Genomic DNA, 10,030 nt, shown 5'->3' on the forward strand with positions numbered 1-10,030 from the left:
GATTTGCTTTTTTATTTTAGGTCTGCAAAACAGCTAACATACACTCAGCCGGTGTAGTCCAAGTGCTGGTCTCAATCTTGGATAAATGAGGAGGACTGCCCCATGAAGGGAAATCTGTGCCAAATCAAGCATTTGGCTCATCAATAAGATTTTCATATGAATTCTGTTGAGGCCGACAATAACAAGCACCAGTGGAAGAAGACAACTATATGCAGATGGTTGGTGTGACAGAAGAGGACACAAGGGTTTGGGTGAGATGGAGGCAGATGAGCCACTGAGAAGAAGAGTGTGGAGTTTCCCTCGCGTCCATGTGAGCTCTGTGTGGCTACTTCCCACCAGACACGTACGCTGGTTAATTGGTGACTCTAAATTGGCTCTAGGTGTGATACTGAGCGTCAACGGTTGTCTGTCTCTCTGTGTTAGCCCTGTGACAGATTGGTGACCTGTCCAGGGTGTACCCTGCCCTTCACCCTATGACAGCTGATAGGCTCCAGCCCACCCATGACACTAAACTGGATAAGTGGAAGAGGACGGATGCATATTTCCTATAAGAAAAGGCCCCCGTACTGCACAACTACAACAGGACTGCTTGGAAAGGGAACCGTATGCTCCATACTTTTATTCTTAGACTCTATTAAAGTAGTTTGTGTTCAGCTTCAGGCAGTCCATCAGTTCATCCACTGCCTGAAACAAGTCATTTTAGCTCCCTTCATGTCTCTTTACAGCTACTGAGGTGAAACCTGTTTAATATAAGCCACTGTATTTGTATATAACAGAAAACAAGATATAAAAATCCACTTTAACATTTGAACAGCTCTGAACGATGGTCAGAAGCTGCAAGCCAAAGCTCAGACATTCATGACAATCGAAGCGTGAACATAACTCGCTGTAAGTGGAATAAAAAGCACAGCTACTTTTTCCACAGCAGTCTTGTTGATATAACGCAGGTGAGCGCAGGTGTCACTAATTATCTTAATTAAAGCCCTGCACCTAAATAAAGCAGAAGCTATGGTGCTGTCATTAGCAGCAGCTGTGTTTACCTGCCATTTAATGTCAAAATGTCTGCTGCGAAAAAGGTCTATTAATGATCCAAACAGTCCCATGAGTCTTTGTGGTCATCAGTGCAGAACTGATCCTTACTCAGAAAATCAAGCACACATTAAATAAGACAAGTAGGTAGGAAAAAAGTACAAATAACACCCACAAGCAAGTAAACTGAAAATACCAATACACACGAAAGCTCTAATTTAAGCAGGTGCATTGTTTGCACTAAATGTGTGGAAATGACTCCGAACACCCACAGCAGTCAATATGTACACAGACGTTTTAGATGATGAAAAAAGAGCGACCCGTTTCTGTTTATTTGATTCTTTAATGAATGACTTTTAATCGTGGTTTGTCACTCACAGTCTTCTTAGCATAAAACAACTGGCTACAAAAGAGTGAAAGAAAACATCTGAAAGCTTTCCACTGGAAGTATTTTTTAAAAACCCATGTAGGCTAAATATATGACATATTACCGCCTATAATGAGCTGGGGTAAGTTGAGCTCGTGTGTCTCGGGCTACTTGGCAAATTTAAGTAAGATATTCACTCTCCTTCTAGCTCTACCCTGTCCACAAACCCCTCGGGGGAATGTTTGGCTGTTTAGCAGGTAATTGCTCCACAGTGCCTGCCACCTAATTGTTGTCTGGTGCTGGTCCGGTAGCTTTCAGTGGGTTTGTGACAGTAAGACTGACCCAAAACCCAAACTGTGATTTGAAACACACTAAAAATCTCGGCTGACCTGAGTGCAAATGCAGCGCCAAATGATAATTTTGTAAAGTTTTGTCGCTATGATTGACCATTACACATTGCATGTATTCATTTTATCTTTATATGTACCGTCAGCATATATTGCGAGTTTTTCTCTATTACAATTCCAAGACGTCTAAGCTGCAGTGTTTCTTTCCTATGCTATGAGCAGAGACAAAACACCCTGGATTTTCCTGTCCTGTGAGCAGAGCCCTGAAAAGAGCAGCGCTCTCAGATTATTTTGAATGAGCCTGCAGTGCTTTGTATTATTCATGTGGCAGAACGCATGCACATGACCCAGCAACTCATTTGGCCCTTGTTCCCATGCAGCCAGCAGTCTCCAAGGGTTTAATTAAAGCAGTGGCCCATCTCCCTCCATTGCCTTAAATTTCACAGCTCTCCTCCTCTCCTCCTAAAGTCATCACAAAAAAAAACTGTGAAATCCTCCTATCGACTTTCACTCTGAGGACAGCGACGGTAGCGTGACAGCTCACCGTCAAGCTTCCTGTCAGTCACTCCTTTTAAAGGAAAAAGCACCCGTACCAAGCGGAGCACCTATCGACACCCATCTTCAGCAGACAAACGATGTTCAAATGTAAGTATGAACACTCAATAGAGTAGACTGAGGGAGTCTGACTGTGAAACAAGAAGAAAGATAGCTACACAGATGCTATGAATAACATATAAAACAAAACTGTAGCATGACAGGATAAAAGCAATCAAAGTTATACTGTATAGCAATCAATACGGTTGAGAAAGGCTCAGAAAAGAGGAAGGCTCCGTATTTGTTACTCTTTTCTGCTGAAAGGGTAGTCCAAATTTTGAGGGAGAGAGAGGGGGAAAGTTTGATGCCATTTGCCTCTAATACTAACAGAACTGTAAAAAATAAGGAAAAATGTAAAGAGCAGTGAAATATCTTGGTTTAAAACACAAATATATGGATTGAGTCACTTATTGGTCTGCTATGCTCACAGTAAACCTCGCAGTGTGAGTTTTTAGTTCTTACCTTAAAGTTAAACCTTAACTTCTTACCTTAAATAAGATCTTATCTTATCTTATCTTAAAGGAAAAGTGATTTTGCTTTGGTGTCCCCTAAATAACAAGATGCTGTTGAGCAGTTTAAAGGTACTCCGTTGGATTGAGATCTTGTGACTGTGGAGGCCATTTGAGTACAGCGAACTCACTGTTCAACACTGCCGTCTGTGATTATTTGAGCTTTGTGGCATTTTGTGTTATTCGGCTGGAAACAGCCATCAGAAGATAGTTACACTGTAATCATAAAGGGTTGAACGCGGTCAGAAAGAACACTCAGGTAGGCTGTGGCGTTTAAACGATGTTCAGCTGTTGTTCAGGGTCCTAAAGTGTGCCAGGAGAATATGCCCCACACAACTGTACCTCCACAGGCAGCCTGAACCATTAATACAAAGCAGGATGGATCCATGCTTTCATGCTGTTTACATCAGAGTCTTAACCTGTGTCGCAGCAGAAATCAAGACTCATCAGACCAGGCAACATTTTTCCAATCTTTAGTTGTACACTTTTAGTAAACCTGTGCAAATTGTCGCCTTAGTTTCAACATTGGAAACCGATATGGTGTTCTGCTGTAGCCCATTGGCTTTGAGGTTGGACATGGAGATGCTCTTCTGCATATCTTTGTTGTAATAGTGCTTATTTGAGTTACTGTTGTCGCCTTCCTATCAGCTCGAAGCATTCAGACTGCTGTCATCAACAAGGCATTTTCACTGAATATTTTCTCTTTTTCTCTGTAAACCCTAGAGATGGATGTGTGGGGAGATCCAGTAGATCATCAGTTCTTTAAATATTCAGACTAACCTCTCTGTCACAGACTCAGTTGCATGTGACTGGCGAGCAGTTGAGCAGGTGCAGCTAACAAAGTTGCCTATGAGTGTAACTGTCCAAATAACTGCCTGAACACAATATTTCACGATGGGCTTTGAGCAGAAGTTAAGTTTACTTAAGTGTAATTTTAAACAATTCATTTTAAATTAGGCCACATTTTGCTGTCTCTTGTGCATCAGGTTACTGGTTGCTTGATGGATTCAAAGCAGCCTGTTATAAAGTCATCAGAATGTAAGCCTCAGCATTAGAACACATGCCTGTATTAAAGTAGGCAGAGGATAATAATATTGACTGATAATGATTGTGAACAAATACATGCTGATATTTATGAATATCTTCATATGTCAGTCAAGGGCTGCAAGGTGCTTTAGTTCATGAAAGAAAGGGGTTAGTTAGTTAGACAGCAGTGCAGGTTCATTACAATCCAGATTCATTAACATAATGCAACCTTTAACTGATTTATTGGAGATTGTTTTCTTTTCCTTTTAGGAAGGTAAGGTCTTGATTGAGGTGGTGTTGCAGGCCTGCTGCAGCTCTCACGTTGTATTTCGTCGATGCGTTTTGCAGAAGAACTTTCATGGAGGTGGGTGCTACGTGTCAAAGTTACATCTGCAAGAATGCCAGGGTCCAAGGTTTCAAAGCAGAGCATTGCTTTTCATTTCAAATGCCAGAACAAAAAATGTAGCCAATAAAGAAAGTGGGGTATGTAGAGCAAACTTTTTGATTAAAACTCAGACTTTGTCATCTATGTTGTCAAAGCCTGCATCTTCCATATTAAAAAATCCCAAACAAACAAGAAAACAAAGCAGGGAAGTGTAATGTTCAGCCACTTCGCGTTGATGGCTCTTTATTGTTTTTATAGACTAATAAAAAAATGCTGCAGTCATTCAAACAGGAGGTCATATCTGCAGCAAATGCACAGCGTGGTTAAAATTAATAAATGCAATTCGGTTTATAACGGCTCTTGATTGGATTAAATCAGCATGAAACTGAATTAACCCTGAAACACAGATGTTTCTTAAATTTTATTTGATTTTTTATACCACCGGCGCCTAATTGGTTTGGTGCAGAAATTGCTAATAAATCCTTGTGCATCAAACAAGCTTTGAACAGTCGTCACCGCAGAGAATTTGTTGCTCATCTGCTCGTCAGAGGGCTTTTGTCGCCCCTCAAGGACTCAAGACTTTTAGTGAATAATGACAAAAGAAGCAGGACGCAGGAAGATTTTTTTAAAAACAATTTTCAAAATCTTGCCTAATGGCGCCGGAAGGAGGAAAAAAAACATACAAAAGTGAAACAAACAAAAAAACACCCCACCTGAGTGCAGCTGTCAGACGGGGATTTAGGTGGAGTTTTTTTAGGGGCGTATTCAGCAGCTTATAACGAGCATCCATTTAGTAAAGTGGCAAAGAGAGCAGATTCACACCTCCACCCACGATAACGGCTTTGCACACAATTTGTATAGCATGATACATTTTTTTCTAAATGTCAAATGAATAACTGTGTCACATAATTTAACTTAAATCTGTAGAAATTTGGCAAGCAGCTTGTTTTCTGAGACTCAGCCAACTGCAGCATAATACATCTCTAAATTCTTCATTGATTGATTCTTTGTGTCTTGTTTGTGTACGTTTGCTTGTGCTGATGATTATTGCATTAGTGGTCTTAATACTGTTTGTCTTGGGAATGGAGAAGGGATTTATGTGAGTCCAAACAAAATCCTCAAGGGTTTGTGTACTACTTGGACCGTAATCACCACAAATCCAGCACGGGTAAGGCAATTTTTATGACTGCAGAGCAGCAAACGACAGCCTGCAAGAACTCTGACTGTGGCAGAGTACAGTTGTCATCTGACTCAGGTGGCATCTTTGTCGACAGCGACAGAAATCTCTCTGGACATTCTTAGTGTCACTTTATCCCAGGATAATGGAGCTCAGTGTGGAACAGGAGGTACAGTATGTACTGTTGGAGGGTCAGAGCTTGGAAGAGATTCAGAAAAAGGAGTTTAGATTTCCTTGAGCTACAATATCAGTTTAAACGAAGAATGAAAGTGCCACCAAAGTACAAGAATTCCTGTTTCCCCCTCCCCTCCAAACAGTTACGGCAGATGGCTGCTCCTCCCTCACTCTGCTTCTGCTGGAGGTTTCTTCCTGTTAAAAGGGAGTTTTTCCTTCCCACTATCGCCAAGTGCTTCCTCATAGGAGGTTATGTAATTCACTAGTTTTCTCTTTAGTATTGAATAATCTATAGCTTTCATATAAAGCACCTTGAGGTGATTTGATGCTATATAAATAAAATTGAATTAAGCTATTTCTCTGAGTCACCACAATAGGAGTGAATTTTATTGTAGTGCATATTTTTGCTGTAGGTTACAACTCACTTTTCTTGGCACCCCTCTGCATCCATAAACTGGCCTCATTAAAATTAATGAAAGGCCTGAGCAAGGGCAGTAGAAGAAAGGGGCAAAGGACTGCTTTAAATCTCTGTTACACATTCCTATTAAGTTGCTATTCACAAGGCACGAGGTCCAAGGTATCAAAAAAAAAAAGATTAAAAAAGCAAAGCAGTGCAGTTCTTTTGTTGATTCGAATTAAAGTTCATGAAATATGTGTCTCATTCTTATTTTATATCTCCGCATTGTTTTGTTTTTGCACAATTAACCAATACGAGATTAAATTACAGCACTGCATTTTTTCTTGAAGGCATTTTGCTCACAATTTAGATATTTCTGTCACAAAACTTTCATTCATTACAGCAGCAGAATACAATACAAGTTTGGCATCTACGATCCCCGTCACTTTCTGCAAATTGGGGAGTAATTATCCCCCTGGGGCTTAGGGGTGGATTGTGGGGTGCCTGAGGTGTTGAAACAGCAGGCAGCGATGCATCACAGCAGCAGCACTGATGTGTTAGAGGGAAAAACCACAAGACTGAAAGGGTGTATTTGGTATGTGACCGGATGAGGATAAGGCATGACAGGATATTCATATAGACCTAAAGGGGTTAAACTTAGGGCGCTGAACTGGTATGATAGTGAATTGGTGTTCATTGCATTGTTAATTTTGGACCTAACCACATGTCTCACATGTAATCCATTGTACATAAACCCCTAAGAGTTCCTTTGTGATGCTAGCCTTGCTCTATAAATCTGTACAGCAGTGAATGCTAATATCAGTGTGCAAGCATGCTCATTGTGACAATGGAATAAGATATGGAAGTAAAACCAATCATTTTAAGCTAATAATAATGTGATAGATTGGTAACCTGTCCAGGATCTTGCCCTTGGACTTTGGGATGGGATCAAGCCTCCCCGTGACTCCAAATTAGATAAGTGCTTAAGAAGATGGATTGATTTTGACCTAATGTTGTACTAAGTTACCAGTTTCATTAGAACGGCTGCTCTACAGACCTTAAATATCTTTAGAAAATCTGAAAGCAATTGTTTTTAATATTTAGTAAGATATTTAACTTCAAGTTCATGGTGGGCATAGATACAAAGTAAGGATCACCAGTGTTACTGGCATACAAAAATGTTGATACGGAATTTCATGGCAAACTGCCTGAAACTTCAGTAAGAATGTAAAAAATGCAGATTAGAAAACAAAACTTTCATAGATACAATAGTTGCATAGAAAATTAACGCCCACCTCACAGCATTTCCTTCATTTCTTCAGTTTTAAAAAAATATTTCCTGAATACTTTCTTTGGTTAGTCTTGGATCTATCTACTTTTCCATCCCCCCCAGGGACTGCATGATATCACCTGTTTGTTGATGACATCGATCATCCCATCCTGTGTTGGCTCCACTTCAAACCATCTTTAACTCCTTGTCTTCTTCACCGTTATCATCTATCATTTCTTATTTGATGGATTTCCAGAAATGTATCACTCAATGTCATCACAAGGAAAGAAGTGCAGCTTGAAACGAAATCCTACAGCTGACGCTATGAGAAAAGGTAGTGGAAGTGCAGTCAAAATCCTTCCTGAAATGCAGCCGGTGTTGCTTTTACCTTCACGCCAGCGAAGAGGAGAGGTCTCTCGTCTCAAATGTTAGATTCTGTTTGAGACAGAGTAAAACAACAGCATGCTGATTGGATCCAGAAAAAGTATAGGTTCAGGCTGTGAGACAAAAATAGGGATGAATACTGTAAAGGCTACTTCAATGACAAAAAACAGTCCCTTCCTGCTGTGCGCAATCAGCACACGCGGTGAGATGATGAAATGAGAAAGGATGTGTAAGTTGCTTTTAGTTACGTCTGAAATAAGGCGGAAATTTACACATTGTATGCAGAGGCTGTTGTTAGAGCTATTGTGTTTAAAATTTCAAAAAAGGAATTATTTATGGCTTTTGGATCCTACAGTTGGAGAATGTACTGAACATCACACAGAATAGACACAGACAGGCTTTTATCTGCAGTTTGTACCTCAAAGGAGTGCTCAGTCTGACAGGCAAAAAATAGCTGTGATGGAGGATTTTGGTTCATAAACCTCACAAGAGTAAAATCCAATATTTTACTCTATAAAAGAAATAAAAATTATTTAAGTATTGAACTTATTGTTCAGTTATATTTATCTCTTCTAGTAAAAAGCAGCCCTTTTATTCAGTGATTCCCAAAGTGTAACTAAGCTACAGGGACTACTTACACATCAGTCAGGATGTATTTGACTGCTGTATTAAAAAAAAAGAGAACTAAGTGCACATAAGTATGTTTACATTGTAAGCAATGGCTAAGAAGTATAAATACAAAGACAATAAATAAGTACTGTTAAAACAGTAGATAAAAATGGTTCAAAGGGCTTGCTAAAAGCATGGTTAACAGATGCAGAAGCTGCTAATTTTAGTGGGTTCAACAGCTAGCTAAAGTTAGGATTGAAAAGTCAGAATTTATTAGCAAATAGTATGGCTAGCAGCTAAATCTGTTAGCTAAAATTATTGACAAAAGACTGGAATAGATAAAGAAAATATGTTCAGGCAAGCCTCGAGATCGACTGCTGACCCCCTGGTATACTTGGGAAAGATGTGCACTCACTAGCTAGCTGGTAAGTGGTTCCTGGAAGTTGCTAGCTGTTGCAGGGTAAAAATATTCACTAATTATCCTCGGGGAGGTAGCAAAAGTTGAAAAAGTACAACAGAAACAATAAATAGAAACTCATTGACTTCAAGGCAAAAGTTGTGCCTTCCCAGATCGCACAGCAATGTATTTCAGACCTACATGCTCTGTGTAGGTAGTGGTAGGTGCTATGTAGCGCAGATGTGTGGGGAGAATACAATCTATCTCTCTTTGCACCATCCACACAGAGAGGGTCTCAGTGGTGTTAATGTAGCTTCCTCACTGTCAAGATGTCAGTGCACCGTTTCTAACTTCTGCTTCACCAATGTTTTTTCACTGTCTGAAGATCCATCGAGGAATAGCAATAGGTAGTGCAGATGTTTTCCTGCCGAAAGATATAGCATTGATGTAGCTTACTGCAAATATAATACCTGAATATTTCTATAGTTATATGCTAAATTCAGTGCACAACAAACATCTGCACCATATACAACTTTCCAGTGGGTTCACTGACTGCTTTCCAGGCCTGTGCTGGGCTTTAGCAACTTATTTCACAAATAATTGCAAGCAACTACTCATCAGTCAGTTCGGGGATACATTTGTCCCATCATGACTGGTGCTGGTTAGATAGTATCCAACCGGAGGGCGTGGAGCAAAAATAATGGATAAAATGTGGTTAATAAATATAATAAGCAGCTGTTAAATTAAGACAGTATAAAAGACACAGAAAATTCAGCTGTCTGGGTTGGGACACCTGTCAATCGTTTTGGCCATACTCCTAACTCCAGTATCCAGGTTGATCAGTTCTAGGATGACATGTATTTTAAAATGAATTCAAACACTTATAAACTTATAAACAAACATATGTTAAATCCATCTGACAGTACTTTTGTGATATGACAGATTAAAAACTTTTGGGATCACTCCATTAGTTATCTGCCAGAACAGAGAACATGTAAAATTGTTTCCTTTATGGATGTTTTAAACATTTTGTGTGTACCTTTCTTCATTTTCTAAAGGAAATGGGATCTCAGCCTTTAGAAAAAATAGTGAGATTACTCAAAAGTGGAGAGGAAGACATCAGCTTGATGTATTATCACACTGAATATTATCAGAGCATTTGGACCTGCTTAGAGTCCCTTTGAAGTGAAGATCAGGCCTATCTGACATCAGATGATGGTGGAAGGTCTCTTTGAAAAATGATGCCTGATTACAGTGAAGCAGGTGAACAAACATCCCACACTTTTGGATCATTTACATGTGAGAGGAGTCTGTTGTAAATCAACACCATCATCATTATGTTGCATGTGGGCAACCTAAGAGACA

This window comes from Rhamphochromis longiceps, linkage group LG9 (genome assembly GCF_057381845.1).
Source record: "Rhamphochromis longiceps isolate RC_006_pf linkage group LG9, R_longiceps_female_GT1.1, whole genome shotgun sequence".
NCBI lineage: Eukaryota > Metazoa > Chordata > Actinopteri > Cichliformes > Cichlidae > Rhamphochromis > Rhamphochromis longiceps.